This window comes from Odocoileus virginianus, chromosome 19 (assembly GCF_023699985.2).
Source record: "Odocoileus virginianus isolate 20LAN1187 ecotype Illinois chromosome 19, Ovbor_1.2, whole genome shotgun sequence".
NCBI lineage: Eukaryota > Metazoa > Chordata > Mammalia > Artiodactyla > Cervidae > Odocoileus > Odocoileus virginianus.
Window position 1 is genome coordinate 41308290 of NC_069692.1, and position 27501 is coordinate 41335790.

Below are 27501 nucleotides of genomic sequence, written 5' to 3' on the forward strand. Positions count from 1 at the left end.
TAATAAATATGGTCATTTGTCTGATATTTTGTCTTAAATTATGAATTTAAAAGAATATATTTTTTCCCTTTAGGTCACTCGGTGGTGAATTTTTTCTTTGTATTATGATAACATAGTAGGGTGGTAACCTGAAATTAGATAATTTCCTAATTGCAACTTTTTAATGCTTTTAAAATTTTGCCCTCAAAATAAATTTTAAACTATGCCTTCTTCATAATAACCATTTAAGTTTCAACGCTCATCATTTTTCCCTATAACCTCAGATCAGTGCTGGCTAATGATGCTTAGAAATGTAAAAATTCCTAAATGAGGACTTGTGGTAGGAAAAGATGCAATGGGCTCTAACAGTAAATTCATGGATAGAAGTAAAGTTAAAAGAGAGCCAGTAAAATTTTGTTGAAGATTCAATATTTTGGAAAAGCGATGAAGTACATAAATTTAAATAATGATTTCTTTTTAACTTCTGAGTGATAAAATCATATTTTTCTGACTTCTTAAAGAAGATTGACTCCTACTGTGTTCTTCTTAGTAACTTTGATTTATATTTTCTGAATACATAGTAGCTAGTTGAGATAACTCAAGAATATGATGTCAGTCAAGAGAAACCAAAAATCTGCATACTAGGAGTTAATTGTTCCCATAGTCACAGAATAGACATGAGCAGTGTAACTCATTTGTGCCAAATTTCAGCTTCCCAATGACATGAGTATGGATACAAATTTACAAATACATTGTATTTCTGGCATTTGGAAAGATAACAACTTAAGGCCATAAGGTAGTATTATGAAATTCACATAAGCCATTACCTACATTTCAGTTAATAATCGACTTCTGCCACAAAGCAAGTTACTTACTCATTTATAGCTATGTCCTTTCCAGTGTTTTCTACCCTAATTTTTAATTATCCCCATCTGCTAATATTTCATTTCACATTATCTTTCCCCTGGTGTCTCAGAAGTTAAAGAACCCACCGGCAGCACAGGAGACCCAGGATCGATCCCTGGGTCCGGAAGATCCCTGGAGGAGGGCATGGCAACGCGCTCCAGCGTTCTTGTCTGGAGAATTCCGTGGACAGACGAGCCTGGAGGACTGTGGTCCACGGGGTCACAGAGTCAGACGCGACTGAGCGACTGACACACAGCAACTGTCTACGAGAACGGCCTGAAGATTTTCCACAGCTAAAAGAATTTCCACAACTGAAAACATAAAGAAGGAACCCCAGCAGGGTGAGTAGGCGGGACGGAGATGTGATACCGTCAGGAGCCCCGACCCCCAGTCAGCAAACCACCAAGGCGGGCAGTAACACCGTCGCAGAGCAACTCCTCAAGGGCGAAGGGCCAGTCCCACCTCAGGCTCCGCAGCACGGTGGAAACGCACCAGAAGGTGACTCCCAGAGCAGCGGACTTTGAAAACCAGCGGGGCTTCTGTTCGGGACAGCCTCAGGGCTCCAGGAAACAGAGGCTCCGTTCTTAAAGATACACACAAAATGCCATGTGCTCCGAGCCCCAGCGCAGAGGACGCAGTTTGAAAGGACCCGGGCTCGGATCCACTGGCTGATTCCGGAGCACCTCCTAAAGAGGCAAAGAGGGCTTGCCCTGCGGACAGAACCTGGCAGCAGTCCTTTGGGGAGGCTCATTCTGAAGTGAAACACTGGGTCTGGCAAACACCTTTTTGGGATCCTTGTTTCAGTCTATAGCTCTGAGGAGCTGGGTCCACGCACCAGCTGGCCTGCACCAACCCCCTTGCTCCCTTAAGCCACAAAATGCCTTCCAGCAGGTCCACACTCACACTGAGCACAGACAGTCACGTGGGAAGACCCAGCCTCACCCTCTAGCAGGCTAGAAGCCCTATATCCTCCCAGGTCATGCAACCTACCACACAGGAAGCCCTTCCCACCCTCCAGTGGATGGAGTGTTTTCCATCCATTTCTATTCTATTCCAAGAAGATGGAATGTTTTATGCAAATCCAGTGGGCATAAGGCACAGCCTCAAAACCATGCAGGCCAGGGCCCAGCCCCACCCACCCACCAACATGCCCACAACATGCTGACCTGGATGTGAAAGAAAAGTGCAGGTATCCCACATCGGAAGCGCCCCTAGAGTATATAGCTCAGACAATCAGAGGGAAGCAAGATACTGGACCCTATAGGTCATCCTCTACATAAGACCACTCCTCCAATATCAAGAAATGTAGCTGATCTTCCTAATACAGAGATGAACACAGAGAACTGGTCACAATGAGGAGAGACAGGAATATGTTTCAAACAAAGGAAAAGACAACTTTAGAAAAAGAACTAAACAAGTAAGCAAAGTGGAGATAAGCAATCTACCCAATAAAGAGTCCAAAGTAAGGCTCATAAAGATGTTCACTGAACTCAGGAGAGATTGGATGGACACAGTGATCATTTAAACAAGAGGAAATAGAATCAAACAGAGCTGAAAAATATAATAACTGAAATTTTAAAATACACTAAGAGGAATCAGCAGTAGATCAGCTGATACAGAGGAACGGATGGATCGGTGGTCTAGAAGTCAGATTAGTAGAAATCACACAAGTTAGACAGGAAGAAAAACACTTTTATAACTTAGAATAGTTAAAGAAACCTCTGGGACAACGTCAGGTATACTAACATTTACTTTATAGGGTTCTCAGAAAAAGAAGACAAACGGAAAGGGGCAGAGAACTCATTCCGAGAAATACTGGCCAAAAATCTCCCTGACCTGGGGAAGGAAAAGGGAAATGCAGACCAAAATCACAGTGAGACATAGCATCACACTGGTCAGAATCGCTATTATTAAAAGCACAAGAAATAAAAGTGTTGCTGAGGATTTGGAGGAAAGGAATCCCCATGCACTGTTGGTAGGAATGTAAACTGGACGCAGCTTCTATGGAAAACAGCATGGAGATTTCTCAAAACCTTAAAAATAGAGCTACCATATAATCTAGCAATTCCACTTCTGGATATTTATCTGAAGAAAACAAAAATACTAATTAAAAAAATACATGCCCTTCTATGTCCATTACAGCATTATTTAAAATAATTACAAGATGTGAAAACAATCTAAGTGTCCATTAAAAAATGACTGGATAAAGAATATGTGGTATGTATATATATATATGATATATGTCATATATATAATGGAATATTACTCAGCCATTAAAAAGAATGAACTTTTGCCATTTGTAACAACTTGGATGGACCTAGAGGGTATTACACTAAGTGAAATAAGGCAAAAAATGAAAGACAAATATTGTTTGATTTCACTTTATGTGGAATTCAAAAAGCAAAACAAATGAACAAACATGAAGCTGAAACTGAGTCATAGATACAGAGAACAAATGAGTGTTTGATGGAGTGGGGGGAGAGTGAAGGGTTAAAAAGGATGAAGGGATTTGAACTGGGATACAAACCTCTCATTATAAAATAAGTAAGCCACAGGGATGTCACATACAGCACAAGGAATATGGTCAGTAACACTGTAATCATGTTGTGTGGGAACAGACGGCTACGACACTTATCATGGGGATTACTTTTTAATGGAGCAAATGTTCAATCACTAGGTGGTATACCTGAAACTAACATAACATTATATATCAACTGTTTAAATATAAACATTTTAATAAACTTTAAAAATAAAACAGAAAACTTGGTATTTGAATATGTCTGTTTAAAAATGCTGCTGCTGCGGCTGCTGAGTCGCTTCAGTCGTGTCCGACTCTGTGCGACCCCATAGACGGCAGCCCACCAGGCTCCCCCGTCCCTGGGACTCTCCAGGCAAGAACACTGGAGTGGGTTGCCATTTCCTTGTCCAATGCATGCATGCATGCTAAGTCGCTTCAGTCGTGTCCAACTCCGTGTGACCCTATGGACAGCAGACCACCAGCCTCCTCTGTCCACGAGATTCTCTAGGCAAGAACAGTGGAGTGGGTTACCATTTCCTTCTCCCTATTTAAAAGTACAATACACCAATTAAAGTGTATAGGAGTGCAACAGAGAAGACAGAAAAGGATGTTACCACATGTCTCATAAAATAGAATTAGCCAAATGAATACATGTCAGGCCTGTTTTTGTCGTTACAGGGAAAAGGCAAAAAATATATAAGTGATGTATCTGAAACTAGAGGAAAGTAAATAATTTTATTTTTCGTAAAGTGTTTCAGAGTTTACAAATTATAACAATTACAAAGGAAAAATATATTTTTACACATTTTTTGGTGCCTTATCCCTCTGGTTTCTTAAAATTCAAAGACTAATTGCCCAAGTTTACTGAAAAAGTCTTATTAGTATGAGATTCTATTGTTCTAAGTCTCTGCCATTACTGTTAAAATAAATTTTTATTATAATAAACACTTTTGCATAAAAAGTCTATTGGAGAAAAAAATTTCCATATGTGAGGAAAGATTCTTAGTAATTTTTCTTTGGGAATAAGTTTTCAACCATTCTTCTAGAAATACAAGTATCTTTTCAGTTTCCATCTTTTAAAATGTCAATCCTTAAAGAAGAGTATGTGATTATGAAATATTTACGCTACAGTCCAAGAAGAATGATTTAAGTTGACTCTGGAATTTTAAAAATTTCATTTCTAACAGCTTGATATCATTTCACTTAACTATCTTCTGTTCTTCCTCATTTCTAGAATGCCTTCTCAAATTACTAAAACCATAACTCTCACAAAAAATTTTCCCAAGAAAAAAGTATAGAAATGTCCTTACAGGACACTCCATTTTACCTCCTACAAAGTGGAAATTGTTTCATGCAGTAAATGACGAAACGCATATTTATTCAACTTTTGCATACTGAAAAATATGACATATATTAGAAAATGTCACTACAACAGCACCCATGGAGGCCTACAAATACAACCAAGTAGACTCTCATCTGCATACCATTTAGAGAAATATTTAAATCTCACTCTTTTTACCACTAAATAAGGAAACCAGAGCTTCTATTTCAGCCTCACGATTTATGATACTTAGTTTGTCTTCAACTTAGCAGTAAATCCCTTTCTGGAAACAAGAATTAGTCTAACGTAAAGAATATTAATTTGGAGAAAATCACTGAAAGTCCCTGGGAGTTTCACCCCCAAGGGACTCAATGGAGAATGGAAAAATGATTTCTCCACCAGCCCCCAGAGAATCACGCAATCTGGTGGCTACTTTCTCTCGCTGGCCTACTAAATGCCAACCAAGATCTGACTTGTTGAAACCAGATGCTTGAAATGCTGGGATTTATTTTTTCCCCCACCTAGGGGAAGCTATGAGGGTCAGAGAGCTCTCCACCTCAGCAATGCTCTGAGGGAACAGTATAAAGAACACTCATTATCCTGAGTGGAGCATTAGCAGATCAGAAGATATGCCATCTGCTCAAATGTGACCAAATGACATTCTGTAGAAATGGTGCTGGAACCAGGACAGATAAGATGAAAAATGGTAAAGGCAGCAAGCTCAACCTGAAGAAGATGGAATGTTTTATGCAAATCTGTTTTAACACATTGCTTAGCTGTTGCCTTCCCATCTGATACAATGTTTCACAGATGGACTCTGGAGAGATTATCATCAAGCTTGTGGATGAATGGATGATGGCTATCACCATGACATCTTGGAGATACTGAGGATGCAAACCAGTTCAAGGGCAGAGTGTCTCCAGATTTCAATTGCTCAAGCACATATTCTCAGGAAAAGAGCAAAATAACTGAAAGTTCCTAATATTTCAAACCATTGTGACCTCAGAGTTCATTCTTCCATTGTGCAATAATGAGACATTTGAAGTTTTATTAGTGTTACAATTAAGAGTTGGTTCTCCCTGAATGGTCACCAGACCATTGCATTTTCTTTTCATAAATCTCTTTCTTATTTCCCAATTATTTTCAACCTTTGAAAAATCATTCACTAATAATTTAGCTATATTTTTTCTACTGTCACCAATTAGCCTTGGGAATCTGCAAAATAAAAAATATATATCAAAAAAGCCTAGAGGTCAATCATGTGTAATATACACATAAGGAAAGAGCTAAGTAGATGCCAGATAGCAATTTTTCAGCAGTTAGAATGAGTTCTAATTGTGAGGTGGTTGGATAATTAAACACTAACAAGCAGTGGGAATAAATTGGCCAGCTTATAAAAGGAGCCAAAAGAGCTCTTGGCTTTACAATGAAGGAAGACCCTTTGACAGTTCAGGGGATAAAAGAGGAAAATCTCGTGGGGATGATTTTACCCAAAGGAGACAAAAAGATGTATGAAGGAGTTTGAATTGTCTTTTGCCTATTACCCATTTCCTTGACCATGAAATATATTCTCTATATAAAGGTTGTACGTAAGACCCTGAGAGAGCTACTGTTGACAAAATTTCACTGTGTAACAAAAATAGGAAGAACATTTCACCAGAACTTTCTCTATCTCTATTTATATGGATATATTCCTATTCCTTATAGAATAGAAACCTTGTTAGTGGAGATAATGTTTTCTTTTGGTTAGTTTGATTTAGTTAAGTTGTTCTACTATAGGAATATTCTTTTAGCTTAGATTGAGCTCAGTTGCGGGAGCATATATGAGACAGAAGCAGGAAAAAATATATATTTTCCTCAATAAAGGAATTTCTGAAATGTATGGCTCTAAGTTTTTCCAGTAGTCATGTATGGATGTGAGAGTTGGACCGTTAAGAAGGCTGAGTGCCAAAGAATTCATGTTTTTGAACTGTGGTGCTGGAGAAGATTCTTGAGAGTCCCTTAGACTGCAAGATCAAACCAGTCAATCCTAAAGGAAATCAGTCCTGAATATTTATCGGTAGGACTGATGCTGAAGCTGAAGCTCCAGTACTTTGGCCACCTGAATCAAAGAACTGACCCATTGGAAAAGACCCTGATGCTGGGAAAGGTTGAAGGCAGGAGGAGAAGGGAACAATAAAGGATGAGACGATTGGATGGCAACACCGACTCAATGGACTTGAGTTTGAGCAGGCTCTGGGAGTTGGTGATGGTCAGGGAGGCCTGGCGTGCTGCAGTCCATGGGGTCACAAAGAGTCAGACACAACTAAGGCTATAAGTGGACTTATTAAGGTCAGACAAAGCATGTGAAACAGTTTAAGTGTAACATTTCAAAAGGTCTCACCAGTATAGTTGTTAATACTGCCGAAATTGCCTCTTCTGGCTGTTAAAGCAGGCAATCTGATGAAATACAGGGCAAAACTTGCTGCTGTTAGTCAGAGTCCTGCTCACAGCCCTATCTAAACTCCCAAACACATACACGTGCACACACACTTACACGCACATACATGCTCATGCTCACATTCTCTCATTCTGTCTCTCTCTGACTCTCTCTGTCTCTCTCTCTCTGAGTCACACTCACATGGCATCTTCACCTCTTGAACTCTAGCTAAAATGCTAAAATGTTGACTAACAAGTAAGGGCAGAACCAACTCACATCTCTCAGGCTCATAAATATAACCACACTTAGATATAGAAGCAAAACCCCCAAAGTCTATTTTCCCATTGTTCTGTAGCATAAAGGAATATTTCTGGGGCATCTCAGGAGACCAATAATCATAAACTCATCCTTTTTCCTCCCTACAGATTGGTTTAAGAATAAGTAGAGCATTGCCCACTTACACAGCAAAAGATCTGGAGGACAGTCCATTGGGATCACTGAGTGGAAAATTAAAATCTACAGTAATCATTTAACTAGAGAAACATATGAAGTAATGAGAATAAAGTGTCTAAGTGTAAGCAGAGGAATGTACTGGGATTTTTTTAGTAGAAAATATGTCAAATAGAAGGGTTTAAAAGAGACAGAATACAAACTGCAAAGAACTCAGAAAGAGAGGAGCATATTGAAACCAGTGAAGCTGTTAAGAATGAATTCAGTAAAAAATAAAAAAGAGGAGCCTCAAAGAGAATCAGTCAGTTCTACATATATGTTCAGCATTCCGTTCATTTCTCTGTTTGGAAAGTTAATTTAAAATTAAAATTTAAATTGGGAAATTTAATTTTAAAAATTTACAATAGTAAATAGATAATGGCATGACAGTTGCGATTGTGAAAACTAAGAAACCCCCATACAGCTGATCTGGGGACCAAGATTCCCTTGCTTCCTACAGAACTTGAAACAACTCCAAAAGGATGCATAAATACAGAGTAATCCAAAACAAAAACATGTGACCTATGATTAACCTTTCCTTTATTGTTCCTGAGGAGGGATAGAAATAAAAGGAAATAGTCACAACAGATACAGAGTTCTTCTTAAGCCATGAAAATAGCAATTAGTAGTATCACTGGTTAACATTTGCTGAGTCCTTTCAAGGCGCCAGGCACTGTTATGCCTTTTCCATGGATAGTTATTTTAATGTTCACAACAAGCCTATGAAAAAGACACATCAGTCAAGGTATAGTCAGTAGACAGAAAGTACATTGTGTATTTTAACAGGGAGAATTTCATAAGAAGAACTGCTAGGTACTGAACTGAAGACAGACAGGGACCAGAGTGTAGTTATTACTGAAAGCTGCTCTTACCATTAAGGCTTGAGGAACAGATGATGAATTTACAATCAATAAAATTTAAAAGCTTGAAGGAGTAGTCTTGTGGAGCTAAAACTGAGATTGACGAGAAAGGGCACACAGCTTGGCTCAGTTCAGTTCAGTTCAGTCGCTCAGTCGTGTCCGACTCTTTGCGACCCCATGAACCGCAGCACGCCAGGCCTCCCTGTCCATCACCAGCTCCCGGAGTTTACTCAAATTCATGTCCACTGAGTCGGAGATGCCATCCAACCATCTCAACCTCTGTCATCTCCTTCTCCTCCTGCCCCCAATCCCTCCTAGCATCAGGGTCTTTTCTAATGAGTCAACTCTTCACATCAGGTGGCCAAAGTATTGGAATTTCAACTTCAACATCAGTCCTTTCAATGAACACCCAGGACTGATCTCCTTTAGGATGGACTGGTTGGATCTCCTTGCAGTCCGAGGGACTCTCAAGAGCCTTCTCCAACACCACAGTTCAAAAGCATCAATTCTTTGATGCTCAGCTTTGTTTATAGTCCAACTCTCACATCCATACATGACCACTGGAAAAACCATAGCTTTGACTAGATGGACCTTTGTTGGCAAAGTAATGTCTCTGCTTTTTAAAATGCTGTCTAGGTTGGTCATAACTTTCCTTCCAAGACTAAGTGTCTTTACTGCATGGCTAGTGCTAGTATTTTTTATTAGGCTCAATGAAGCTGGAAAAACTTTCTATCTGTGCTGGAAAAACTTAAATATAAGTATAAATCCCTGCCTGCATGCTTAGTCATGCTGACTCTTTGCAACCCTTTGGAATTAGCCCGCCAGGCTCCTCTGTCCACGGGGTTTTCCAGGCAAGAATATTGGAGTAGGTTGCCACTTCCTTCTCCAGAGAGTTTTCCCAGGGATCGAATCTGTGTATCCTCTCTCCAGCGTTGCAGGCAGATTCTTTACCCACTGAGCCATCGGGGAAGCCCATAAATCCTGAAGTGCCTACAAACAATCTGTGATACGAGTTGTAGTAACTCTAGCCTACCAACGTTACACAAAACAACTGCGTTTGGAAATGATTCCCTGTAGTTACGCTCTCTTTCTTGTTGATGGTGCTCAGATTCTCCTCTGTTTAGCTCATGAGCAGTTAGAACGTTTAGCCACAAGACAGAGAAACAAGGGATAGAATTCTTGTATTCTCAAACTTATTAAATTTCTATCATGTGCCACAATGTACTAGACATGAAAGGCAGAAAGACATGTTTCCTTCCTTCAGTGACCTTGTAATCTGACAAATTCGGAGAAGCAAACCAGTGAGCAAGTGTTTGTAACATGATGTGACACAAAGAGGAAGCTATGAACTGCTGGGGCACCCGGCCAGGATCAGGGTGGGATGGCTATAAGGTGGCATGCCCTCCTACAGCAGACGTCTTCTGAGTCGAGTTCTGAAAAGATAGAAATGAGTCAAGTACAGAAATATGGTGCCGGATCTGATCAGAATTGAATGAGAGCATCATAAGGGTGTTCAAAGCCATAGAGCTTTATTACTTAGACTGTATTAATATTTTTATTAGAAAAGGCACATTGCAAGGGAGAACATTATACACTTGGAAGCTTCAAGGTGTTCAGTATTGCTAGAGTAAAATGCCGGGCTAGGGCATGGAGAAGGAAGTCAATTGAAGCAAATGGACAAATGGGCAGCACTCTGGTCATTAAAGGTTCATATGTTGAGATAGAGTTTGGACTTTCTTCCCTGCAAAGCACTGATGCACAGGATTACTAGTCAGCAATGAAAAGGGTCAAATCACTAACACATGCTGCAGTATGAATGAACCTCAATAATTACACGAGGTGAAAAGACCAAAATATTCTGGTTTCATTTATGTGAAATTTTATAGGAACTACAAAACAGCAGATCAGTGGTTGCCTGGAGCTAGGGTTCAGCGTGAAACTTGACTGCGAATAGCACCAGAGATGGAAGATTGACCGCAGCTCTTGGTCCAAGGTCAGGTAAGTGAGGGTGCACAGTATAAAACAAATTGATGGATGGAGCAGAGTAGGTTCGGTAGCTTGCATGTCTTTCTGCAAACCCAGCCTAGCTCCCTAACTCTGGACTTCAGGCAGGATCCTGCGAGATGGTGCAATAAAAATGGTGTTTTATAATCGGTTTTATGCTCTCGGAGGTCTTTCAACAAGTCAGTTTTGAGAAACATCTGTGTGCCTGAATGCTCAGTTGTGTCTGACTCTTTGCAACCCCGAGGACAGTAGCCCACCAAGCTCCTCTGTCTATGGGATTTCTCAGGGAAGAATACTGCAGTGGGTTGCCAATTTCTTCTCCAGAGGATCCTCCCGACCCTGGGATTGAACACACATCTCCTGCATTGGCAGGCAGAGTTTTTTTTTTAACCACTGAACCACCTAGGAAGCCCTTGAGAAGCATCTACATATAAGGAAAAGAATACTGTTCAGATTTTTAAATTCTGAGGTTTGAGTTCTTGATCGAGGCCATGTTCAAGCTGCTTTTAAAAAATTACTGAATCTCTCTGCTTCCAAGTCATGAATTTATAGGTGACAATAAGCATCCTACCCCATTCAGGAAGCTGTTTTGAGTAAATGATCACATAGGTGACTATCCTGCAAAGACTATATCCTGTTTTAAGTTGTACTTTAAGTTTCCGTGTCAGTATTTTTATCTTAACTCTCAGGCCTTCGGTTTCTTATCTACAAATGGTCCCCACAACTTAGGATTTGCTTTCCAGTTCTAACATTCTATTCTGTCAGATCATCAGCAAAATGTTAGGTTTCCCAGAATCTTTTATTTCTGTGAGATTCTCACAGAAGTGATTGTACAAAAAGGATGAGCAGAATGGCTCTTTCATTCAACACAGGCTTATCTAATGCCTACACTCAGGTTATATGGTATTTGTGGGGTGGGTGTAAATCCAGCCTAGAAAAGGGAGATGACACATGGATGCTCCAGAATGGAATCTCCAGATGCTCAGAGAAGCTAGAAGGCAGAGGACAGCCTTGTGGTGTTCTAGACAGAACGCCCCTTGTATCTAGGTCAAGTACACACATGTATCACCAAAATCTATTCAGGCAAGGGCTGAAATTCTAAAAATAACTCAGATCTAGCCCTAGTCAGGGCTTCCCAGGTGGTGCTACTGGTAAAGAACCAGCCTGCCAATGAAGGAGACATAAGAGATGTGGGTTTGATCCCTGGGTTGGGAAGATCCCCTGGAGGAGGGCACGGCAACCCTCTCCAGTATTTTTACCTGGAGAATCCCATGGACAGAGCAGCCTGGTGGGCTATAGTCCATGGGGTTGCAAAGAGCGGGACATGACTGAAGCAACTTGGTACACATACACAGCCCCGATCACTGATTCTCCAACTTTCCCCACGATCTTGCCTTTGTTAACTAGCTCTCTTAACACAAGTCACTTCACAGTCTACACTGGGAAGGTGGGAGGGGAGAGTTTGAATGGAACTGATTAATTCTTTACTTAATCACACACTATCTTTCCAAGTGACCTTTTCCTATTCTCATTATTCCAGTTCCTTTTAAGAATGAACTTGTTCTATGGAACAATTAGCCTTCTCCTCTGTCTTGTTATATCCAAGTAACTCTGTTTTATAACAACTCTGTAAGAAAAATGGTCTTCCCCCTTCCTTTGGTAAACTAAAGACAAGAAAGTGAATTAAGTTTCTGAATACAGAATAGTCCCAGCACAAATTACAGCTGCCCAAACTCTTTTCTTTTCTCTGACATACATGAAAAGAACATTCTGCCGCATTTTCTTGGGTCTTCAAGGGGATACCAAGCCAGTTCTGAGGCAGCCGTTTTTCTCTGATGAAAAACTCCTATGACCTCCACCTCAGATATTAGAAGACTTATCTATTTCTCACCTCATTCTTCAAAAGAGTGAGCCAGCGTTGGAATCTAGCAGGTAAGAGAGTAAAATACATTCCATTAAAAAATAATTTTAGAGGCAGAAATTATCTCTTTCCCTCTGAACTGGCCCATCTCATAGAAGGAAAACACGTCAGAAGCCTAGACTTGAAGACAAGCCATTGAAATCCAGGAGAAAGTTAAGGAATATGCAAGTGTGGCCTTGGAGGTGTAAGTTTAAAGCAAATCTGCATAAATGCTGCATAATTGATAATGAACCACTTACTGGTCTTGCAAAAAGCACTAATGAAATAGCTACTTTCTGCTGCATTGACTATTCCACTATTGTTAAGCGTGAGCAATTTAACTTTTTCAACTTTACTCACCAATAACACCTAATTATGTTTTGGAGTCGGTAAAAGCACCGTTGCAGTGCCAGGGGCTAGCCTGTGCAGAATGATGAGGCTGGCTCTTGGTCGATCTCTAGGACCTCCAGTAACCACTTGTAGGGGCTGTTTGTTTGTTAATTGTTGTACCAAGATCTTCATGTTCTTTTACTCTATCTTTATCAAAGTTTGCTTTAAGAAACAGACCCAGCAAATTCAATTTTAATAAGACGCTTATAATTAATAACAGCTTTGAAGTCCTACCCTTCTAAGGGTATTTTTGTTTTAATAAAACTATCATCTTAGACCACAGTGGTAGTTGTTAAACAGGAGGGAACATCAAAATCACATATGGAGACCTGTTAGTGTGATCTCTCAGCCTTCAGCTCAGAGGTTATGATTTCAGAGGTTTTGACTGTGGCCTGGGGAACTCTGTGTATATGTGTGTGTGTGTGTGTGTGTGTGTGTGTGTGTGTGTGTGCGCGCACATGCATGCACGCACATGCATAGATATTCACAAACTTCCAAAAATAATCTGATGCATTCTCTCAGTGGTAAATTACAGGTTAAAGAAATGAATCTCTAATGGTAAACTTTCTATCACTAATCAGTTTGAGGGGTAACTTTGGTTGAAGCAGCTAATGGTGCCTTGACAACCCACAAATTATAGAACCACCTCTTCTACCTGTATGCTAGACTAACTTGCTAAATAAAGAAAAATAGAGAAATAGATTAAGGATAGAAATTCACATTCCAGCTGGTGTTTCTCCCAAGTAATTCACATCACACAAATTGGGATCTTCCAGGGTGATGTATAAATCACGGTTTCAAGAGCTTCATTCAGACCTCGATTCATAATATTTGAAGGCAGAACTGGGAAATATACCTTAGAGAAAATGCTCTTTAGGTAAATAAAGTTGAGGAACTTATATAGGAGTTAATGTTTTTCTCAATAATGATTCTTATAGTTATTATAAAGAAAGCATAAAATGTATAATAGCCATCCAAATATAACCTATTATTAACATTGTCATATATTTTCCTACCTGTCTTCTTTTCCTATGCAATATATATGATTTTATATCTATAATAATGTTAACTGTTGGGAGCCGCCGGGATGCACCCAGTCCGTGACACGGTCATGGGACAAGGTCATGGGACAAGAAAGGAACCTGCAAGGCAGCTCTTCCCCTCGAGGCTGTCCCAGGGGCCCGGTATGTCCCTTTCTTCCTTCTGTCTTACTGTTGTTGGGCTTTCTATTAATTTTTGGAAATAATAATATATAATAATAAGGCCTCGCTGGAAAAGTCCAAGCCTTTTTGGAAATGCTCAAGATTGCTGTGGTCAGGACATGACCATAAACATCAAGTCATAAAAGAAAAGGCCACAGATATAGTTTGGCTGCTTGCTTAAAAGACTATAATGTTCTATAATCAAAAAGAGCAGAGGTGTTAGATTTAGAAGTAGATTTGCCGCTTTAGTTTACTTGCTCCTTGGTTGAAAGGGTTTTCACTATTGCTATTTCCTTGCTGCTATTCGTTCATTGTTTCCCTTTCTTTAAACAACATGGGATATTATGGGTATTTTTGTAAAATTAGAAAATGGGATATATAGGATTTTAATAGAAGATTTATATTAACCAGCTTCACTGCAATTATCTTACTATTAATAGAGGGGTTTTGCTGCTTTAGAGGTGTTTTTGCTGTTTAATAGTTAATCGTTGTAAATTGAGATTTTGTGGTTTCACGTAAAGAAAAATATCAGGTTTTTCTCATGGTACTATTTTCAGAAATGTCAAACACGTTACTGTGACCCTTCCCATGTATTGTTTTAGTGTCCAAAGAGTTTACACTATACCTGAGATTTGTGGAACATTGTTTTTGTTAGGCCATTGAGGCAAGAAGACTATGTACGGGACATTTAAGTATAAACCCTGTAATCGGAAACGTTCTAGATGGATGCTTGGGGAAAAACATGGGGAAAAAAATATTGACGGAAGCACAAACCAATATCTGATGTAATATGTGTGACTTAAGGGGGAGGTAACGTTCATTCTATAAAAACTGAGCTATCCAAAAAATGAAAAAAAAAGCTACCTCTTCTATGCAACCTTCCGTGTGTGTCTGTCTGTCTTCTTCCTCGCCGACACCACTCATCCCTTGGGTACTCCTGGTCCTGCCGGGGCTGGACCTCGGCAGTTAACATTATTTTTAAAAGCTTTTCCCATATCATTGGATAGCTTGCAAAAAAGTAATTTTAATGGATATACTCTTTCCCTTGTATATCAATAAATAGAAGGAATTTCACTAAATTAATCCCCATTGTGGGGACATTTAAGTTGATTCACATTTTTTCCTATTAAAAATAAATAATAATGTAGTGGATATCTTTATATATATATCTTTGTTCTCCCTCTAGTGGAATCGCTCTGATGGGTTGTGGTATGTTGAATATTTATCCTTAAACTGAAAGAGTACTGTGTCCTGCTCTTTGCAGTCATAGTATCAGCAAGAGTTAAGCATAAGTGATCAGAATGGAATAAAGATCTTGGAAGGACAAACTATAGTTTTTCTAATTCCAAACGACTCGCTATAGCTTTAGTGATGGTCCGGCAGGACTGAAGCCCGGGAGCATGACTTAGGGTGGCCAACTGTCCTGGTTTTCCTGGGACTGAGAGGTTTTCTGGGGTGCAGGATCTTCAGTGTTAAACCCAGAAAGTCTTAGGAAAACTGGGATAATTGTTCACCCCAGTCATCCTCTAAACTTTGAGTTTACAAAGAATAAGTAGGAATTTTAGCTGAGTTTGGCATGAGTATATTAGGATATGGTATGAGTACTCTTCATTCTGCTTTTCTTCAACTAGTAAACTGAAGAGAATCAGGTATAACTGTTCATATTTTATAAATTATAGAACCATACAGGTCAGTTGAAAAAACTGAATTAGGACTGTAATGTTACCAACTGAGACAGCAACACCACCTGCTTTGTTGCCAAGCCCATCTAGAATTTTCACCACAGTAACAAAAGCTCTTAAAATGCCAGCCATCTGTCACTTGACTGTTTCTTATTAGGTATCAGGTTTGGGGAGAACTCACAAACTCATCTCTTCTCCTTACTGGGCTGCTGCCTTTTCAACTCTTTTGAGTTCTTCACTTCTCATCTGCTCTTTATACAACTGGAAATTCACTAATGCCAGGCAATGAGGTATAGCTCTAACTTTAAAAAGATAAAAGAAAATAATTAACTGGCAGGATGATGGAATCACTTCACTGACTCCATCTACTTCCCTTAATGCACATTGCAAATGCCTTCATTTCAATTAAGTGTGAGGTCAGGATAGGGGGTAAATGTTTCCTTACATTTTGCCTAACACTCCAAAACGTTAAAGACAGCATTATCTCTTTCAGAGTCAATAATGCCCAGAATGTCGAACACCCAGGTCGCATATTCATATATGATACCAATCTTTACCTTCATGTTTCATGATGATAAGATCACACAGTAGACACAATATATTGATGATTAAAATGACATAAGTTTTCAATTGTGGAAAGAATAGAAAATGCATAATCAATTCCAATTTTCTTGACTTTTTTCAGAACTGGCTCTGTCTATAAATTAGGAGTAGATTTATTGCATGTAATTTTTCCAGCAAACATACATGTTTAGAAGAACTTTAAATAATGTAGAATGAAATCTGCTTAGATGATTGTCCTATTATATCTCCCTCTTTACTTGGAGAAAACTAAATGTTTTCCTTTGAAATTTAATTAATTCATTTATTAAATATTAATTGATCACCAAACCTATCCATTTCTGTTTGTTTGCCCTCGTGGACTCATTTCCTTTTTCCATTGTCACTTCAGGGATAAAGCAGAGATAAATGCACATGTTCAATTAGCCATGTTTATGCATAAGTCACTCAGACAATAATCAAAATAAGCCAGTATAGTGAGATCCCCATTACTTGATAGGTATTACCAGAGAGGGAGAATGTTTTTCCAGAAAGTGATGTAAGAGAATTACAACCTCACTAGGAAAATCTTAGAAGATAATTGTATAATCATTTCAAACTCTCACTGTGATACCCTGTTCAACAGCCGTGTGCTCCTGAGTGTGCAGTGGAATAGCAACACTTGTGTTTACTTTCTTGAAAATATCAGCAGCTAAAATATTTACTAAAAAGTTATCCATGATGCCTCATTTGTCACTTAGATCTGAATGATACTCAAATTACTATAACTCTTCATAGTTCTGAGTACTGGACAAATTTTCATTAAGCACGCTTAAATTTTGGACATATTTGAGCCATATATGGTAGGATTACCCCACTATCTCTTCCTCCTTCAAGACTTCTTATTTAAAACACCATGGTTTATCTATGCTTGCCAAGCAGGTTAACTATTAGCCTATCCATGCCACAGGACCTTAAACTTTATTGTTATATATTATGGCAGACAGTTGCAAGGAAGTTTGAATTTCATATTTACAGCATATGCTTGTAAAAATAGAACTTGTATTACACTTGCTGTCATACATTGAATAATGATTCCCAAAGATGTCCACATCCTAATTCCCAGGACCTAGGAGTTATTTTATGTGGCAAAAGGGAATTAAGGCTACAGGTGCAATAAAGTTGGCTAATCATCTGACTTTAAAGAGACTTATTTGGATGAGCCCAGTGTAATCATAAGGATCTTTAATCAGAAGAGGCAGAACTAGAGAGATGGTATCATGAGGAAGACGTGAATAGCCAGCCATTGTTGGCTTTGAAGATGAGTTTCCTTCCATGAGTCAAGAAATGAGTCAAGAAACATGAGTCAAGAAATGCAAACAGTTTTTGGAGGTGGAAAAAGTAAAGAAATAAAGAAAAGAAACATAGAGGATTCTTCCCAAAGTCTTCAGACAGGAACCCAGTCCTGCCGATACCTTGAGTTTAGCCTAATACAATTCATTTCAGACTTCTGACCTCTAGAACTGTAAAATATTTTTTTTTATTGTTTGAAGTCACAAAGCCTATGGTTCAATATAGCATCAATACAAAACTAATACAGTTGACTGAGAATTAGGGTTTTTAAATATAAGTAACATGGAGATCTGAAGAAGGACAGGTACTATTCTGTAATAGTTACACAACATCATCACAATTCTCCATTTTGTACCTAAATCCCTCATATCAATGAATATGAGTTTGAGCCAACACCAGGAGATAAAGGAGAGGGAAGCCCGGCAAGCTGCAGCTCATAGGTTCACAAAGGGTCGGACATGACTTAGCCAGTGAAGAACGACCCTCAGCATCTGTTACTCAAGCGGTGGCTGATTACTTCTCTTCACGCTCAACAAGAAAAGAGCTTCCATTCATGTTGACCACATGCCACCTCAGCGTAGGGTGCCCCGCCAAGACAGGACTCTTTAGGTGGAACCCCTCATGGATCACTGACTAACTTGTAAGTGGCTTCCCTCGGTCAGCCACGTGTAGGTAGCTTCCATGTAGTCGTTATACAGATAGCAAGGACCATAATGGAGAATCATATGGTTCAAGCATGATAGAAAGCCAATGTAAAAGGAAAACAAGGTGATGCATCGAACTCACATGGTCTCCCACATAAGCATCCAAAGCTCGTCTGCTAGTTTATCCTTGGAACTTCCAACTCAACAACATATAAACCATCTAAATCACAAGAATGCTACTCTTTACCTTAGTCTTAAAAATGTATTTGTTAAAAGGAATTTTTCTATATCCGCTCTATCCCAATTCAGCCTTCAGTAATCCTTGGTATAAAGATGTGTTTGATGACTTTTTATAAAATAAGTCACAAGAATTATAAGGTCACTTGCTATGAAGAATATGAGTCAGCATTCTCCTTACAATAATATATTCTGTACTTAAGAGAGAATTAATGATATGCCTCTTCTTTTCTCTCCAGATTAGAGAGTCCAGTCTTTTTTACTTCCCTGTCATGCCTGTCTGAGACCATTCACCATATTGCTTGAGGTCAGACCTCTGAAGTAGATTCTCTGGGTTCATATTTCAGCTTCTTATTTTACTAATAGTATAATCCAAGGAAAGTCATCTAATCTGTGCCTTAACAGTCTTGTCTATAAAATGAAAATGCTAATAATAATACTTTCCTGTAGGATGCTTATAAATTCTAATTAATAATTTATTTATGAACTCTTAGAACATTGCAGAATCACAAACAGAGATATACTGTTTAATCCATTTATCTATTTTGGCTTTCATATCCAGCACTTTCTCCTCTTTTATCTTCCAAAGGTAACTAGTTCATTTCAATGAAATAGAGGTGTTCCAACTTCTCAAATGTAAAATTCAATGATGTTAAAATTCCAGGATTAGGATTAATTATCACTGTGTCCTAAAAATAAACGTTGTATGACCAAAGAGTAAACAATAAATATTCATTGATCAGTCATCTGAAAAAAAGCATTTTGATGATCACAAAAGTAAAACTGTCAATGTTTTAGTAATAATCACCATGAATATTAGAAAAAAGGGGGGCTACCTTAGTGGTAAAAATCAGAATGTTTGAGTCACACAGATTGGGTCTAAAGATTGTCCCCACCATTGAACAGCTGTGTGACATATCAGTTGGGGTAATGCCATTTGCCATAGCAAATAGACCTCAAAACAGACAAGAGGTTTATTTTCCATTCACATGACAGTCCTAGGTAAATGCCCCTACTTGTTGGGTGAGGGGTTTTCCTCCTTGTGGTTATTCATTTCCTTCCATCTGGAGGTCTCAGAAAGCTCAGGGCTTGTTCTCACCTGTACCTGATTGCTGGAATTTCCCAGGTGGCTCAGTGGTTTTAAAAAAAAATCTGCCTGACAGCGCAGGAGACACAAGAGATGCAGGTTCAATCCCCAGGTCAGGAAGATCCCTAGAGGAGGAAATGGCAGCCCACTCCAGTATTCTTGCCTGGATAATTCCAAGGACAGAGGAGCCTGGCAGGCTACAGCTGTGGGGTCACAAAGAGTCAGACACAACCGACCACATACACACACACCTGGTTGTTGAAAAGGGAAAGAGTAAGGGCATAGGACAAGCCTACTTTTAAAAACCTTGCTAGACAGATGGCATAATTCAATCCCACTCTCATTCCACAGACTAGAATGTCATCACATGAACACACCCCACTGCAAGAAAGGTTGGGAAATATAAAATATCTTTTTTTGCTCCCCAAAGTGGCATTTCTAGAATAACTAGAAGTTTCTGACATGGTGACTGGACAAGTTACTTTATTTGTTATAACCTCATCTTTGCTGTTTGTAGTAACAATTGCTATACTAATAATGGTTCTTGCTCCACTGGGTTATCATGAAGCATAAAGTGTACCTGGATCAGGTAAACTGCCTTAAATATAGATAGCTATTATTTTCAGTATTATTTCAAGGTAAATGTACTAATGATTAGAATAGTATTAGTATGTAAAATTTGAAATTTGTATGTAAATCTGAAATTTGTATGTAAAAATCGATTTTTTTAATGTCTTAAAATTCTACTGTCTTGACTTATAATCTGGATTTTGTCATGGCTCACTGTACTGTTACCAATAAAACACTTATCAGATCATATACTTCATTTCTACTTTTCAAGAGTCAACCATTCACTATGAGATTTATTATGCAAGTTAAAAATAAATAAATAAATAAATTAATTAATTATATGTACAGAAAGTCCTAAAAAATCAATCTGCTGACATAATACTGTTTTTACTGCTTGAAATAAGAAGCTTAAGAATTGAGGCATCAAAAATTTGTTTTATATCGATTCTCATTTTAATATGAAATTTTGTAATAAAAGTCACAAAACCTGTATGTTTTAAGGATCTGATCATCTCATCCTGCACTTATTTAACTAAGGCTGCACCCATGTCCCTTTACAAAGTCTCTGACAAGCTCCCAGTTGGTTTAGACCTGACCACCACTGCTTCCCAAGGGCACACAGCCATTCCTGGACAATACTGACTATAAGAAAGTGTCTCCCTACACTGGGTCAAAATTCTGCAACCTGGTTGTGTCTACACATTAGATCAAGTTTTGCCCCTTGTGACACATAGGTACTCTTCCAAATATCATCATTTTAAATCTTTAAAGATTGTAGTAGTTTTTTAGGAATCTTGTTTTCATCTTAAATGCTTCCCATTCTTTCATATTTCTCTTACTAGAAGGCTTAAGGCCTCCTCTTCATCATAGTGTTTTCCATGGACTAATTCCTGTTTGATGTAAACCTCTTATAATCCATTCCTCAGGACAGATAGAACTCTTTGTAGTGTTGAACTAACATATAATAGTATATTCTCATAGCTTCCATGAGTCCACATTAACATTTGACTTCATCACTCACATGAAGTAATGTTAGCAGACACTCTGTGATGCCATTCTATAATTTCATCAAGGGCAAAATGTAGAAGGTCAATGTTTAGGGAAAAGGAAGAAGTAATAAGTCAATAATTTGAAAATTGTATCAATCATATTATGTCTCAAAGTGGCATATTCTCAGAAGAAAAGGTCCAGAAAACTTACATGTACACTTCTAATAAATTTAGGAAATAGAATACATTATACTTATTTCTTGGAAACTCACCAAAAAAAAAAAATGTATTGAATATTAAATGCATTCAACAAACCTGTTTAACTTAGTTAAAACTCATTTGATAGTGAGACCCCTTAGAGGTATTTAAAGCCAGTTAGTAATTCAGGAACATTATTTCAAGAAATCTGAGCACATTACTGGTACACTCAACACCAGCATTAATACGTCGAGAGGGACTAGGTATTCTAAACTTTCCACACACTTGCTTGCTGCTTCTACTCATTTAAGATCACATCACACCAGCCAAACAGATACAAGTCTATGAGATCAATAAAAATGGTCAAGTTTAGATTTTTCTTACTTGTCAGGAAGATATCTTGAATAGTACAGTTCATAAAGAGAATTGATGATTTTATATGCCATATCTAGGATTTCCTTCCTTACTCACTCACAGAAGAAAATCAAAATTTTCTGACCTAAATTGCCTTTACATATTCAATTTGAATTATCACTGCATGTTGTATTGCATGGGGCTGTTGAATGAATGTGTGGAAATTGTGATTTTATAAACTCACTTTAACAGCTGTGTCTCTTAACTTTATCTGACAGGGAAAGAAAAACAGATAGCGACAGCAACTTTTGTTTCAGACATAAATTGGCATTCCCTTCAAAGCAAAGGTCAGAATAGAAAGAAAAGACCAATTCACAGAATCCTGGAAGATTACACATTAAAAGTAAACCCGGTTCCTCCACCGCTGAAATCTGAAAGTTTATTGCATTCCCCTCACAGCCCCTTCACATGTAGAAATTGTGCTTCTTTTACCTCTCAAGTCCTAAGAGCCACAGCCAACCCATGCACACAATATCCCTGTTTATTTATGAGGCCAGGCAGGCTAAGATGAAAAACACTGCCCCCTTTATGCTATGGATGGCTGATCTTTGATCTTTACCCCCTAAGACAGTCCTTCTGCAAATTCCTCTGAAAGAATTTCCATGACCTGCTGAGCTCCCATATCATTCTATTTTTAAACGCTTTGCTAAACTCCTTCATTTTTAATAAAATGTAACTGTTTCCACTTTGGACCAGTGAAGGGCCAAAAGTTCTTCCCAGGTTCTTCCTGTTCTCACATCTGATTTCACATTAAAGTTAGACAAGTTAAATGGATGAGAGCGGTGAAATTCCACCGTCCTCAGAGGAATAATGCCTCGGGCAAACTGAACTTAGAGGACAGTGTCGGACATATGGTGTTTGCTAATCAGAATTGTTTGGGTCAAGGAATAGGGTTGAGAATCTATGGAGAAGGATCTACGTTTGTTAAGGGAGGAGTCTCACTTTTCGCATCCTTCTATATCCATCATCTAGTCTCTAGTCTGGAGAAAAACACGAGCTTGGTAAAGGTTTGTGGAACTGAATTGCTCTGTCGTAAAAGCAATTACAGCGCTGAATGACAGAAATGTGCCAACTACCTGACTGAAGAAAGTCAGGGCTGCCTTCAGTTGGAAATCGCAAAAGACACTGGATCTCTTTTTGAAAAATAACAGCCATACCATCATACCGAAAATAGATTCACTACTTATTCAATAGTGTTTTTTAAAAAGTGTCTTACAGAGAGTTCTAAGAATGTTTTATACAGTTTACATTTGAGCAACACAAGAACTCTGAAAGATAAGTAGTGTGACTGCCACTATCACTGGCGAACGCTGAAAATCAGGTGAACTGTTGCTCACAGAAATGGTCCTAGATGCGGGATTAAGCTAAACCCTGACTGACTCTCAAACTGAGAACCTTCCCACGGTCCTGTGCAAATGTATTGCTTTCTGGTGGCATCACATGGCATTTCTCTTATCTAGCATTCAAGCTATTTCCAGAAAGGCAGCATTTTCCTCACCATGCTCCAAGTCTCTCCACCTAACTGTACAAATGAATGACCTCAAAACACTGGGGTGGGTTGATCTGAGTTACTGTCGTGGATACTGTCAGCTATTTAATAGAACTGAATACTCAGAAATGGCTCAGGAGCTACCAAGTGAGAAACCAGTTGGAGAAACTGACTCAGAAATGAGGAAAAGTGCAAGTTCTAGCTCAGAAAATGCCTTTCTTTTTACCCTATCTAAACACGCCTTCCTCGCTGTATGAATGTTAGTTCAGGATAAGAATTCCTTCCTTCAGTCTAGCCGTTTATATGAAGATACTGAGATGCTTTTTTGCCCCTAAGTAAACTATTTTATTTCATATATCAACTCCATAATCAGTTCCATTTAATGCTTCTCCGATTCTGTAAGAACAACAAAAAAGCGAGCTGTTTATTTGTAAACATATTTATTTTGTCCTAAGAGTAATCACCATATTTACATATTCATTAGAATTGGCACTCTACATGAAATGGGAACAGTAGTTAATGGCAAAATTTTAACTTTGTGGATGGCCAGTTTTGCATAAATAAAATGAGATTAACATTAAATTTGTATAGCAAATCTAAGTAAGAGAAAGAAAACACAGGCATATTTCCTTAAAAAGTTACTTTAAGAAAAGAAACTAAGGAGTACTGTCAAAAAGCAAATATTCAAAAATGCAAATAAATCAAAGCAAATATTCTAACTTTAATATTTAAAAAATAAGAGCTGGTTTTTAGGGATAAAAAAGAGACAAATGTCTAAAATATCTAATTAATATAAAAATAAATGAAAATTAAATTACTATAGGGTTACAGTATATAGAGAGAATTATAAATCATAAGAGGAAGAGAATACTATATACAAAAGTTTAAAAATTGGATTAAATTTAAATTTCTAAGAAAACAAATGTAACCAGCAGTTTAGGAAGTAGAAGAATGTCTTGAGACAAAAATAAATTTTTAAGACTATTTTCAGAGTGGTTTTGGGTTTACAAACTTACAGTTGAGTTTTAAGGATTCTCTGTATATTTTGCATGATAGTCCTTTATCAGATGTGTATTTTGCAAATATTTTTCCTAATCAATGCCTTGTCTTCTAATATTCTTTACATTGTCGTTTATGGAGTTTCCCTTACACATCCTGTCCCCACTCGTGTATAACCTCCCACATCATCAATATCACTCACCGCTTTTCACCAAGGATGAATCTACATTGGTATATCACAATCACCCAAGGCCCATCATTTACCTTAGGGTACAGTCTTGGTATTTCACATTCTATGGGTTTGCACAAAATTATAACCATCATTGCTGTATCATACAGAGGATTTTCACTGCCTGAAAAATCCTCTCTGCTCTGACTATTCATCTCCCTACTTTACCATGCTTGGAAACCACTAATCTCTTTATTGTATTCATAGTTTTGTCTTTTCTAGAATGTCATATAGTTGGAATCATACAGTATGCAGACTTTTCAGATTGGCTTCTTTCACTTAATAATATGACTCAATTAATAATATGAACTTATTAATATGAATTTAAAGTTCCTCCATATTTTTCATGGTCTGACAAGTCATTTCTCTTTAGTGTTGAATAATACTTGATGATCTTTATGTACCACAGCTTATTTAGGAATTAACCTACTGAAAGACATTTTGGTTGCCTCCAAATTTTGGCGATTATGAACTTTTGCATCTATGTTTATAACAGATATTCATGTATATAGTCCGTAATTTTATTTTTCTTGTAATGCTCTTTACTGGTTTTGGTATAAGGTAATGCATGAGTTAAGATGTATTTCCTCTGCTTCTCTCCTCTGAAAGGTAATGTAGAAAATTGGTATAATTTACTTCTTTAATGGCTGGTAGAATCCATCAATTAACCCATTGGGGCCTGTTGCTTTCTGTTTTGGAAGGTTATTGATTAGCGATTCAGTATCTTTAATAGATACAGGCCTATTCAGATTGACCATTTATTCTTGCGTGAGTTGTGGCAGGTTGTGTCTTTCAAAGAATTGGTTCATTTCATCTAGATTATCAAATTGCAGATGATAAAGAATCTGCCTGCAGTGGAGGAGACCTGGCTTCAATATCTGGGTCCGGAAGATCCCCTAGAGTAGGGAATGGCACCCCACTCCAGTATTCTTGCCTGGAGAAATCCATGGGCAGGGGAACCTGGCAGGGTTACAGTCCATGGTTTTACAAAGAGTTGTACACAACTGACAAACACTCTTTTAGCATATCAGTCATACCTCCTTGACTGATTTTTTTTTTTTGTCATTGTCCTGGAGTTTGCAATGTACATTTACAAGTAATCCTAATCTACTTCACATAACACTGTACCACTTCACATGTGAAAGTGAAAGTGTTTAGTCACTCAGTCTTCATATGGAGTGTGAGTATCTTAGAGTAACAAAATAATTCTAATTCCTGCCTCCCATCCCTTGTATCTTTCCTGTCATTTATTGCACTTAGATAAAAATATCAGAAATATACATAAACAAGCATAATCAAATATGTTGTTGCTATTACTATTTTGAACAAATTGTCTCTTAGAGACCTTAGCATATTCATCACAGTTGTTTTAAATTCCCAGTCTGATAGTTCCAACATCCCTGCCATGTCTGGTTCTGATGTTCTGTCTCTTCTAATGCGGTGTTTTTTTTTGTGTTTTTTTGTTTGTTTGTTTGTTTTTTGCATTTTGATGTGTATTATAATTTCTTTCTTGATAGCTGGACATAATGCACTGGGTAAAAGAAACAACTTAAATAGGCCTTTAGTAACATGGTAATGAGGTCTGGGAGAAGCATTCTTTAATTCCATGATTAGTCATCAGTCTTTCAATGAGACTATCTGTGGAGTGTGAACTTGACAAGCGTTTCCAGGTTTTTCCTCTTCCCTTCTACAGCTCAGAACGGCTAGAGTGGGCTAGAATTGGGTATTTCCCTCCTCTAGATCAGCTAGGATCTAGGAATACACCAGTGGGTTAGGCTCCGGTTAGCTAGTTTACAATAAGGGTAGGTCTTTTTAAGAAGAGCATGGCCTGGGGAAATTCTCTCACAGTCCAGTGTGTAGGACTGAGCACTTCCACTGCTGATCTCTGGTCAGGGAGCTACGATCCATGACCAGGCAAAAAACAAAAAACCAGGAGGATCCTCTGGCATGTTTCAAAATGATTCCTTTTCCCCTCCCCCTGCCAGAAACCTGAGTGTATTTTTCTCTGGAGACAAATCTCACAATGTTGTGATGAAGGGGCTCCCCTACAACGAGGACTCCTGGGGTTTTTATCGTTTGGAATTTTATGCACTAAGCCCTCAGCAATTTACCAATTCCACTTCAGGTTTTCCTACCTCAGCTTTGGTTCCAACACTCTCCTCATTCTCTGCTCTGATAAGCCATGAGCCCCTATATTTACCTGTGCATGCATGTGCACGCTCAGTAATGTATGACTCTTTGAAACCCCAAGGACTGTAGCCTGCCATGCTCCTCTGTCCATGGAATTTTCCAGGCAAGAATACTAGAGCGGGTTGCCATTTCCTACTCCACAGGATCCTCTCCACCCAGGGATCAAACCCGTGTCTTTTGGGAACTGAAGCAGGGGTCCAATCCCCACATCGGGCCAATTGTCTGAGTCAGAGGAACAGCATTTAAGGATGGGAGTGAAACAGCCGATCTGGGGCAGCCTAAATGGGATGAGAATCAGACAGTCCTTGCCGCCGCCGTACATACCCCGGACAGGGACGTAGGTCTCCTGGAAGGTGCAGCGGCTGGGAGCTGGAGTTTAGGGGTCGTGGAGCAATCCCAGGGCGAGGGCTGCTGTGACTGCAGAGAGACAGATCGAGGGGGTGTGAGGGAGGAGACAGTGGTGGGAAATGCCTGTGGAGGAAAGCGGGGCAGCGAGGTGATACTGCTGAGTCATGCGTAGGGGGTGGAGCATCACCCTAGCCTCTCTCCCCGCAAACGATGGCATTGGCAGCTGAACAGCAGAGAGGCTGGCCCATCAGACGCCTGACGCACTGAACTACAGGGAAAGACCCCACCCAGGGCGCCCCTTTAAGTGCCTGACCCGCTGACCTACACAGTAGGACCCCACCCAGGGCGCCCCTTTAAGTGCCTGACCCGCTGACCTACACAGTAGGACCCCACCCAGGGCACCCCTCTATGTGCCTGGCCCGCTGACCTACACAGTGGGACCCCAGCCAGGGCGCCCCTTTAAGCGCCTGACCCGCTGACCTACACAGTGGGACCCCACCCAGGGCGCCCCTTTAATGCCTGACCCGCTGACCTACACAGTAGG

The 27501-nt window shown here is 39.0% G+C and overlaps 1 long non-coding RNA gene across 1 annotated transcript in view; it reads right to left on the bottom strand.

The window, feature by feature from the left end:
* LOC110121695 (uncharacterized) overlaps positions 1-27225 on the bottom strand; it is a 78496-nt gene extending 51271 nt beyond the window's left edge. The window contains exon 1 of the long non-coding RNA XR_011481921.1: positions 26934-27225. This is a non-coding gene — a long non-coding RNA (uncharacterized lncRNA). The remainder of the gene's footprint in view (positions 1-26933) is intronic.
* Between the last annotated feature and the right edge of the window lie 276 nt (positions 27226-27501).